Source organism: Pezoporus wallicus, unplaced genomic scaffold (assembly GCF_028554395.1).
Source record: "Pezoporus wallicus isolate ANWC-B61680 ecotype Strahan unplaced genomic scaffold, APGP_CSIRO_Pwel_v1 contig_5767, whole genome shotgun sequence".
NCBI lineage: Eukaryota > Metazoa > Chordata > Aves > Psittaciformes > Psittacidae > Pezoporus > Pezoporus wallicus.
The window spans coordinates 8001155-8013164 of record NW_026640599.1 but is presented as its reverse complement, the minus strand read 5'-3'; positions in this window follow the sequence as shown (position 1 = coordinate 8013164).

The following is a 12010-nucleotide window of genomic DNA, read 5'->3' as shown; positions in this document are numbered from 1 at the left end:
AAAGAGTCCTGCAGACACTGAGGCCAGTGAAGGAGGAGAGGAGGTTCTCCAGCCAGAGCAGAGGCTCCCCTGAAGTCCTTGGAGGATATCATAGTGGAACTGGTACTTCCCTGCAGCCCACGGAGAGGGTCATGGTAGAACAGATATCCACACTGCTGCCCATGGAGGTAGATATATCCTGAAGGCACAGTAGCTCATGAAGAGTCTACACTGGAGTGGGTTCTGATAGGAACTGTGTCTCGTGGTAGACCTATGCTGGTGCAGGTTTATCCTGAAGGACTGTAGCGCATGGAGAGGACCTGTGCTGGAGCAGGGAAAAGCGCAAAAAGGACAGAGCAGCAGTGAAGAAATGCCCTGGACTGATTGCAAGCCCCATGCCCCATCCTCCTCCGATGCCTGGGGGGAGGAGGGAGAGGAGCTGGAAACAAAGAAGCAAATATGAACCTGAAATATTCACAGGGTGGGAGGAAGATGGTTCCCTTTGTTTCTCACTATCCAACTCTATATTACGTGGTAATAAACTAATTTTCCCCAAGCCCAGTCTGTTTTGCCTGTGATGGCAACTGGTAACTGATGTCCTTGCATTTATCTTGACTACGAGCTTTTTAATCATGTTTTCTCCCCTGTCCTGCTGAGGAGGAGGAATGAGAGAGCGGCTGGTGAGTGTCTATGAGCCAGAGAAGGCCAACCCACCATAGGAGTATGATAGTTTTGGTTACCTTTTATAAGCAACAATATCTGTTTTCTTTTACAATACACTGCCACTTCTTCAGTGTTTTTAGTGCAGCTCAGACAATGTTCTCATTTCACAGTGCAGCAAAATATGGAACTCAAGAACTGCACATATACGGCAGAGAGTGACACGTGCCAGATGCTCACTGTGATTTCTGGCTTATCTTGCCCTTAGTGACATGAATCATTTTTATAGTTACAATGCCTGATACAGTCTCTGGAACCAAAAGACTCCAGAAATTACCTCTCGAATGTCATACATTTGAAATCAAATTATTTAGCTTCAAATAATTAAATACCATAAAAGACAAATAAGACAACTCTTTGAAGGAACCACAAAGCTAAGTTAATATTTTGAAGAGCCAATCATTAATTTAATGTAATTATTTTGAAATGGAAATATTTCTGTGGGGCAATATTTTAATGCACTAAACCATTGAATAAAATGAAGAATTTGCCTAACAGCAAATAAAGAAACCACAACTGATGTGTGCCTAAGTAAAAACTTAGCAGATAAAAAAGATGCATGGTACGCAAGACTGTATTGCCAGAAGACTCTGCAAATACAATTTTTCTGAAGTTACTGGAAGGTTTAAGGTTAGCCCTTATATTACTGATGGAAAACTTCTGTCAAGGCCAGATCTCATGAGATGTCATGTATCATCTCTAAAGATCATACATGAATCTCAGTGTGCCATGAATCTAAGAGTAATTAGGAATGTAAGGCCAAACACAACTACTGAGAAAAAAACCTAGATTCTACCACCTGAGTACAAATATCCATATTCTTGCTTATCTTTTCATTATCACATTCTTTTATTCCACATTATTCTCACAAAACTGAAGACCACTGTTCTTTTCTATCCATCCTGGTCTGCTCCAAGCAACTATCCTTCCATCAATCTCAGCAAAACTGTATCTCACTGAAGCATGTTCCAGGTGTCAGCTGACATTATGATCTCAGCTGGTCATTAACTTTGTTTAGCAATATTATTTGCAGACATGTAACACAGTCCCATCCCTTTTCTTTATTTTCTTTTGTGGCCACAGCGATGGGCATTTTGCTGACCCAGGAGCCTAGCACAGTCAGCAACCTTTCCAGGCCCATTTCCATTTGAATGGACCTTTCTGAATAAAAAGGACGAAAAAAACCTCCTCTTAAGACCTTAGTGATTCTTTGGCAAACCAAAGAGATTAATACAAAGTGGCATAAAGAAGTCTGTGCTCAACACTTTGCTGGGGGTACACAGGACCACCACTGGGACTTTCCTGAAAGTCAGAAAAAAGTTCTGTCAGCATTAGTTAGGAGTACTTTGCATCTTGTCAAAAATTAATTTCTGATCAGTACAGTAACCAAAGAATAACTTAGAGGAAATAATTCATCATACAGAAAAAGATCCTAAAGTCATGAGTAAGTTGGTTTTCTGTGGACATCTCATTTATTCATGAAAAACAATCATATAGTTCTTCAGTTTTGCTGCTGTTAAAAGTCAGACTCAGATACCATTGTACATTGAAAGTACCCAAGGCAGTCATCAAATACTATCCTAAGCAATGTGTACCTTCTTTCCAGAGAACAGCAGTAGGTCCAATTCTACATCCAAAATGCAAATACAAAGAATGAATTCCATCTATGTTCAGAAGATTTGCACAAGATCTAGCAATCACTAGAACAATACCTAAGCCCTCAAAACAGACATCTAACTCCACAAACCATTTGTAGAATTTCTCCTGGCCTAATATATGATATATACTTGAAATACATGTGCTGTTATTTGGGACTTGTTTATACAGGACAATCTTGGATTTAATCTTGGAGGTAATATATTTCAGAAAATTATGTGACATCGAAATTTGTGTCAGAGCCAGGCTAAGTTTGAAGATGATAAAATATAAATCACAAAAAAGCCCCAAAACAACAACAACAAAACAATTTCCCCAAAACCATAACAAAGCACACACCTCCCACAAGAAACTCTCAAACAAGTTTACCCTACACAAAGGGTAACTTAGCAAAACAAAATATAAGGAGATAGTTAATATATCATATTGATATATCAGTTATGGTGGTTTCAATTTCACTGTTCTGCACTGCAAGTCCAGTGCCACCACTACGTTTCAGTTGCCTGGTCCCATAGCTTTCAGTCCGAGCAAAGACTTAATACACAGCACAGAAATGTAAGCGGAACTTTGAAACAAAACAAAATTTGAGAGCTTTGGAGCAAAGTTTGCAGTTGCATAAAGTTATGAAAAATTTGACTTTGTTTTTTCTAAATCTGATAACTTTTCATGAAGAGACAATAACAGTTTGTCTATGAGTTTGTTTGCCACTGCAGCAAGGTGGGCTGTAAGACATAAACATTGCTTTGTCCTGAGCATCTTCTTATTTTCTTCACTCATAAAATAAAGCTGACCTAAATTGAAAGCTTAAAGTCACTCTTTAGTATAAAGAAGTATAGCAGTATCATCTTTTTTTGTAATATTAGGTATAGGTTATGACTGCTTGCCTCAGGGAGAATTTTGCTAAAAGTTTAAAGATTCTGTGAAGGACAAGGAAAGCATTCCCCAAGTGTGCAAGATTCACAAGTAAGGATGTGTATGCTCAGTAAAATGCTCATCTGATTTCAGTACGATAATTAGCACACGGATTAAATGCAATATTAAGAGTGAGTTGTATTTATGCAAAGCTGGATTTAGAGGAGCACAATCCTGTGTTTTCCAAGGCTGACCAAATTACTGCATTTATCTGAACACCAAAATCAGGTGGATAGGAAGAGGGAATATAATGATGAACTAGAGATATAAGAAGTGGTTATTAGAGAATACAATATAGTAAGTAATGTAAGCAAGAAATAGGATTAAGTAAGGCTTAAGGAGTAGAAAAACATTTGTAGAAAAGATACAATGGTTTAGAACCAGGTTGACAGTTTTCTGTCAAAGGTTTTACTCTCTTAAGCTCCATGGAGCTTCACCATGCTTATCCCAATGGAGGCTTTCATCTAGATAAATACATACAACATCTGAAAAACAGGGCAAATAGAAAAGAAGCCTGGAAGAAAAGTTAAGCCCAAAAATAATTGTAAAGGCATTCAATACAGAAAAGTTCTACAGCCAAAAAGTTGTATTTCTTTAAATTAAAAAAGGTTGCCCACCCCCCGCCTTGCCATGGCACAAAATCTAACAGCTTCTGTTATAAAAATATATTTTGAGTCATTCCATTGGAAAAAACCTTTTTTTTTCTTTATAAAATTAAGTTTTGTGAAAGATCTAGAACTTTTAAGAAGACATTCCAAACTATGTGAGGAGACAGGAACATGAGTGTAAAAGAAAACATTAATTTCCTGGCACTCAATGCTTTATACACTTCTTTTTTTATCTCAATCACCCAGTATCACAGGTTGTTTAATATTTAATACTTCAAATTATTTGACCTAGGTAGAAACAAGAAGTGTATTTTCTGCACAAAGCATTCAGAATGTCAGTCAGATTACAACTAATGGCAGTGCTGAGGTTTATTAAAACTCCTGTGGTTCATTTAGCCAAAGAGCTTTCTGGCATCACTGAGAATGACATATTATAATCGCTGTTAACATTTTAAATGATTAAATAAAAAGATACTTAGTGTAAAACAACCGATGTGTACAGAGAAAGGTTGAAATATTATCTCTGGTCTACAGATAAACAACCAAATTGCTGTCTACCATTTTACTGTCCTTTTCCACAGACATCAGACATGCCACTACTGATTTCAATGCATTCCAAATGAAGATAACAAGCCATATCTTATGTGATGACTCTTACCATGCATAGTATCTGCTTCCAACCAGGTGTAAGAATTGTTGAAACGTAGTTGACCTGCTGCCTAGCTGCACATAGCTTGTTCCAGAAGCTGCCACTTGAATAGCACTTGAAATTCCAGTCTTTGCCTCAGAAATTGTTTATTGTAAAGTCTACATACACTGAAGACTCTGGAAAGCTAGATATCTCCCTTGCCTTAATCCTCCTACAAAGTAGCAGCATTAAGTCAGTTTTATGACTTCTGTATGTATATAAACCTGCACTCCAGGCAGAGCTGTGGAGGAAGGGCTCTTCTGAGCTGAAAAATTTTCAGACTCCGGTTTTCCTCACAGATTCTAGTGTGATTAAAAAAGAAACTTTGTGAAACAGATTTATGCTGGTGTAAAATCAAAGGCAGCATGGATTAGCTGACCTTTTAGGAACTGTGTTCCTCACTTCCAAACCAGTAAAATATTGAAAAATGGATGAGCTTGAATGATGAGTGGCATTAAAATAGAAGGAATTGAAACTTCAGAAGAAAGGTCTTCCAGATGTACTGCAACCATTTACCAAGGTCTCCCCCCACTCCCTGATTCGATCATTTGCTATAAAGTGGGCAGAGTTCAACACTGCAAAACAGGAATAAATTACGGAGTTAAACTGGGGGAAGGCAGCTTCCTTTCCTTTTCACACATCAAAAGCAGGTTTTCTTCCTTGGTAATCCTCAAACCACGATGGCCTCTTACATTTTACTCTGCCTGCCCCACCATCTACCTCATATTTTACAGCTGAAATGCACATACTTTTTTTAAAAGATACAGCAAAGCCAAGAACAGAGTTTAGACAGGACAACTATGAACGCAAGTTTTCCTCTCAGGAAAAGAAGAAAAAAGTGCTGTCAGAGAGGAAATGACTTGGCATGAAAGCTAAAATCCTTTCCCTAGTATGTGAAAGATACACACTGCAGACCATACATTGAAAAAGTGTTCCCTGATTAAACAAAGTTAAAAAAAAAGAAAAGATCCTTCTCTTGCTTTACAAGTTACAAAGGCCTGGGAATCAACAGGGGTACAGTAACCTCCTTGCCTTTATTTTAGCAGTCCATCTTATGATCAAGGTCTTACTACACAAAAACATTTAATGTGGAGTCACTAGAGTCAGTGTAAACTTTCTGAGGTTAACACAGCTTTTTTGTAAATTAACTTTTTAAAAAAAAAAATACAAAAATGTGAAATGTTCCCAGAATGAGAATTTGCCTGCCAAGATCCACAAAGACCCATTTTTTTAATGGCCAAGTTACAACTCTTTTAAAATGCTTTTTTTTTCATGGAAATACAAATGTTGGTACAATTTAAAATGAATCAGTGCCATAAATAGAGAATTGAAAGTTTTTATAGTCTTTTCCAGGTGTTCTCTTCAGAATTGCTTTCCTTGGCAACTCTTCCCTGTAGTTTCCCATAATGTTAATTAGCACCTTGGGCTGGGCTTTTGGGTATGTGAGCCTTTCGTCACCTTCAAGTGTTTTACAGTTCAAGGACCATTGTGCTTTGCTTGGCCAAAAGTGTATTTTTATGCTGAAGGAAAACAGAGGGTTAGCAGTAGCTCTCACAGCAGCATAGACCAGCTGAGGCGGGAGGGCACCACTGGAGATCCTCCAGTCCAGCCTCCTGCTCAGAGCAGGGACTGTTGTAGCAGGTTGCCCAGGACCAGAGGCCTTTGAATCTCTCCAAGCGTGGAGTCTCCAAAACCTCTCTGGGCAACCTGCTCCAGTGATTGATCACCCTCATCATAAAGAAGTTTTTTTTATGCTTAAATGAAACTTCTTGCATTTCAGTTTGTGTTCCATTCATTTTTAACTCCAACAGGTAAAAATGAAGGCTCTCAACTCCAGAGAATGGAGTATGGCATAAAAACATATGCAGAGGATGAAGTATTGAAGGGCTGATCACCCAAGAGAGCAGGATGCTTGTCCTGCTGCTACATATAACCCTTCACTCTTCCTCTTAGTAGCATGAATTTTTGCTAAACAAAACAACATCAGAGATTTCTCTCTTCTTGTGGCCTGGGTACTGGTCAAACTACCTCCCACCTTTATCCCATTTTGGAATGTAAACGCAATAGAGACACTGAGTGGAATACATTCTGCTATGACATGGCTGTATCTGTAAGCAGGAGGACCTGCAACATGGAATTCAGTGAGACCAATAACATGGTGAACATAAATATCACTTGTCAGCCAGTAATGACACAAGCCACGACTCTGTAAACGTGTCTTCTTTTAAAAACTAGTGAAATGCATATTTTGTTGGTGAGTAGAGGCTTAGAAGTTAACCACAGAGATACAGTTGTTGTTGTTGTTGTTATTGTTATGGTTGTCATATATTACTATTATATCATTCCTGACCCTTCAGTTAGAGAAGATACTACATATTTCTCTTTTTATGAAGAAACAGCAACAGTCAAAAGAAAACCTTGCACTGGGTGTTGTACTTAGTATTTGACAATGTGTAAAATCACAGCTGGATAGACTAAACCTTCTTATTTAATGATTACCTATCTAACAGATTTCTTCTACACATTGGTTCAGTTAACATTCAGCAAACACTCTGCTCATGGTATCCATGCCTATATGCTACTGACAAAAGAATATTCATAAGTAAGTAGTTATTCTATTAGAGTGTTAGATAGGTATATCTACTGCAAGGACTCTTTTGTAAGAGATGGATTCATTGGTCAAGCACAAATTTGGAACAGATGCAGCCTCTTTTTCACACACTGAGCTCTCAACTTTGTGCTAAATATGTGCAGTTTTAAGATTAGATTTAAGATCCTCCTCCCTTGATATGTTTAACTCCTTTCAGCATCATAGCTAGTCTGTATCACTTCCTTATCCTAAAGTTGCTCACTTGCTGTTTACATCTTTGCAATGTTGAAAGCAGAAAATAGACTGAAAGTCACAAATGATTTTACTTAATCTGCAGTGTTAACAAGAGTTTTAAAAAACACCTAGCCTATTTTTTTTTACCTAATAATCTGTAATTTACATGACTCAGAACTAGTATATGAGGTTATAGAACAGAACATGAGTGACTGGGGGGTGGGGGTTGTATTTATGTATTAAACAGAGAAGTGTAACCATTTTAACTGCTTCACTGTACCCTCCCTGGAATTGACCATATACACAACACAGGACAAAGAAACCTTCAGTCCTGCACACTAGGAATAGGGAAGGAGCAGGGAGAAGCAAATACAGGGCAAAACTGTCCTGTCAAGCACCTTTCATAGAATCATAGAATAGTTAGGGTTGGAAAGGACCTTAAGATCATCTAGTTCCAACCCCCCTGCCGTGGCCATGGACACCTTACGCTAAATCATATCACCCAAGGCCTCGTCCAACCTGGCCTTGAACACTGCCAGGGATGGAGCATTCACAACCTCCCTGGGCAACCTATTCCAGTGCCTCATCACCCTAATAGGAAAGAATTTCCTTCTTATATCCAACCTAAACTTCCCCTACTTAAGTTTTAACCCGTTACCCCTTGTCCTGTCACTACAGTCCCTAATGAAGAGTCCCTCTCCAGCATCCCTATAGGCCCCCTTCAGATACTGGAAGGCTGCTATGAGGTCTCCACGCAGCCTTCTCTTCTCCAGGCTGAACAGCCCCAACTTCCTCAGCCTGTCTTCATACAGGAGGTGCTCCAGTACTCATCCTCGTGGCCCTTCTCTGGACTTGTTCCAACAGTTCCATGTCCTTTTTATGCTGAGGACACCAGAACTGCACACAATTCTCCAGGTGAGGTCTCACAAGAGCAGAGTAGAGGGGCAGGATCACCTCCTTTGACCTGCTGGTCACGCTCCTTTTGATGCAGCCCAGGTTACGGTTGGCTTTCTGGGCTGCAAGTGCACACTGCCGGCCCATGTTAATTTTCTCATCAACCAACACCCCCAAGTCCTTCTGCACAGGGCTGCTCTGAATCTCTTCTCTGCCCAACCTGTAGCTGTGCCTGGGATTGCTCCGACCCAGGTGTAGGACCTTGCACTTGGCATGGTTGAACTTCATGAGGTTGTCATCAGCCCACCTCACAAGAGTGTCGAGGTCCCTCTGGATGGCATTCCTTCCCTCCAGGGTATCAACCGAACCACACAGCTTGGTGTCATCGGCAAACTTGCTGAGGGCGCACTCAATCCCACTGTCCATGTCAGCGATGAAGATGTTAAGACCTTTGAGAAACATCAGCATTGTACTGTAGAGTGAAAAGGCAAACAGATCTCACCTCTCCCACCACCTCTCCTCTCCCCTTTCTCTTGTCAATTACTTTTTTTTTTTTCCCTACTGAGATATGAATTACATCATTAGAACATGTCCTATTTGGATACGTAATTTATAAACACAAAATGAATACTGGAGTATGTCACAGTATTGGCTTACCTCCCTAGGAAACACGTATACACACACATATAAATAAAGAATGAAAGAGTTTAAAGAAAAAATAATAAATCCCAAACCAATTGAAAGCATAATATGAAACGTTGGTTAAGGTGAAGTTAATGGGAATTTAGGCATTTGCTTTGTTGGAGTCATTGTTGGGGTTCTTACATTCAATCTTGTTGAACACAAGTGAAGGTAAAATTCTTGAATTGTCAAACCTTTTAAATCCAGTATTTCTCTGCTAGGAGGATACATAGCCAAATACATTAATGCCAGTTTATGGTATCTGTACTCTCATTTTCAAGTTAGTCACCTTTTGATCAGTAAGTTTCTGAAACTATAGCTTTATTCAAGGTATTATTAACATGATCACTTTGCCTGGGGAGGAAAGATCTGCCTCCTTTGCTCTAAGGGAGCATTATTCACTTAAACCTGCGTATGCCACCTGCTTTTCCTACTAAACTAGTGTTCAGTATTGCACAAGCATAAAATAAAGGAGGCATTGAGCAATCTGAATTAAGACAACCCTTTTTTTTTGGCATTTTCTCAAAAACATGACAAAACCACTGGGACTGAAAAGTTCTTTATCATTCAGTTATCCATGGTTGTTTCTCAGACCTGCTACAGTCTATTTTCTTGGTGAGTACATGGGAGTTCACCTTCCATGTGACACTGGCCAGATCCAGTGTAGTCCTAGATATGTACTGGTATCTGAGTGAATGTACATAAATTTCAGAGACTTTTCTATCTAAGCACAGCTGTAAAGATGTACTTTGAGAATGAAGTTTTTTTACTTAGTCTGTTTTTTACATCATTACCAGTGAATCTGTTTAGTTTCTCTGTATGTTACTGGACACTACTCAGCTGTATGTAATACACAGTTTAAATAAACAGTTACGGATATAAATTAAGTAGTGTTTTCCTTTTATAAATTACACAGTATTTTCTCCTGGTAAATAAGCTTGGTCTGACTGGAAAGGGACTAGGTATTTTGAGGTAATTCCCTTGCCTGCAGTTACATTTCAGCGCTTGAAAGTTCAGCAACTGGCTGATTTTAATCCAAAAGAAAATATCATATGTCAGAAGTATCAGGTGGACAAAGGCAGACTTCCATTTAGCTGTACACTGGTATCTATTCACAGAGCAAGCAACACAGTGAGCTTACTAACCCTACACTGCCAACATGTAACATGCCTAGGGGGAACCTTGGCTTTAGTTTCCAGCCTCATTCAACCTTTCAGCCTTTCTATTGAGACATTGCTAAGCCACATTTGTAAAGCACACTGTTTGTGGATGTGTCACAACAACACTGATGTAGAACCACTAGGTGTGTCTGTTCATAGGCAAACAATATTCTCATATATCACACCCCTAGCATTCAGGACAGTTTTTCTCTTCTTCTGTATTGACCTCAGACATCCAGATCAGAAGTGAAGGAGACATGATACTCACAGGCATTATAAGATAGGAAGGGAACACCATTTGTGGTACTTAAGCATTTGATGAAATTAAAAAATTAAGATATCCCACTAAGCAAGGAAGAGAAATGCCTCCTGTTTTTTTCCTGTATGAGGAACTGCAAAAGCACTGGCCTTGTGTTCCATTCACTAGATGCCAGGTCCAAAGCATCCAAAGCCACCACTGACTGGGGCAATCCCAAGCACAAATACAGGCTAGGCAGTGAATGGATTGAGAGCAAACCTGAGGAGAAGGGCCTGGGGGGCACTGGTTGATGAAAAAGCTCAACATGACCCAGCAGTGTGAGCTTGTGGCCCAGAAAGCTAACTGTGTATTGGGCTGCACCAAAAGAAGCATGGCTAGCATGTTGAAGGACATGATTCTCCCCCTCTACTCCACTCTCATGAGACCCCCCTGGAATACTGTGCTCAGCTCTCAGGCCCCCAACAGAAGAGTGACGTGGACCTTCTTGAGTGAGTCCAGAGGAGGGCCATGAAGATGATCATGGGATTGCAGCATCTCTCTTACAAAGACAGGCTGAGAGAATTGGGCTTGTTCAGCCTGGAGAAGAGAAGGCTCAGGGGAGACCTTAGGGCAGCCTTCCGGTACGTAAAGGGGGCCTACAAGAAATCTGGAGAGGGACTTTTCACAAGGGCATGCAGTGACAGGACAAGGAGTAATGGCTTTAAACTGAAAGAGGGGAGATTTAAATTAGACCGTAGGAAAAAGTTCTTCCCAGTGAGGGTGGCGAGGCACTGCCCAGCCACGGACAGGTGGGAGGCTGCCCAGAGAAGCTGTGGCTTCCCCATCCCTGGCAGTGTTCCAGGCCACGTTGGACAGGGCTTTGAGCAACCTGGTCCAGTGGAAGGTGCCCCTGCCCATGGCAGAGGGGGGTTGGAACTGGATGAGCTTTAAGGCCCCTTCTAACTCAAACCATTCTATGATACTACAAGCAAATCAAAATAAGCCTCTTCAAGTAACCCCAGCTCTTCTTCATAGGTATTTGTCCATGAAATCCTGCTCATCACATGGACTTATCCCACCCTGCAGCCTCAGGAAGAGCTGCTGCCTGCAGTTCACAGAATCTATCTCTGTCTTATCTTCAGTTACACTGAGGAGAGTCATTGCCTCAAGTTCCAGCCTTTCCCTCAGGATGTGCAGGCTGAACTGCTTTCCCCAGCTGTGCCCAGGTGCTAGGCTCTTCTCAGCAGTGCCTGCTGACAAAAGCTCCAGCTTGCAGAGAGCAGCTCCTAAACATTTTGGTGTATCAAGCAATTAAAAAAATAAGTAATTGAAAATGCTGCATTTTCAGAATATGATTCATTACAAGCAATTAAAAAGTGGGAAGAGGGCCACAGTTTACTGCCATCCTGATGGCTAAGTGAAGCTCATTTGCACGGCAAGTAACCTGAACCAACTCTTGGTATGAATCTCAAACGAAATCGAATGAAAGCTGTTAATTCTGAAAAACAAACCAAAAAAAATACATTAGGGCTTATTTAGTTAGGTCTGGTTTAAGGGCGAAGTAAGCTATGAAGAAAAAAGGCCGTTTTAACACTGAACACATTGTTCACCAAGGAGTTTAAAACAGTTTAACCCGAGTGGTAATTCCTT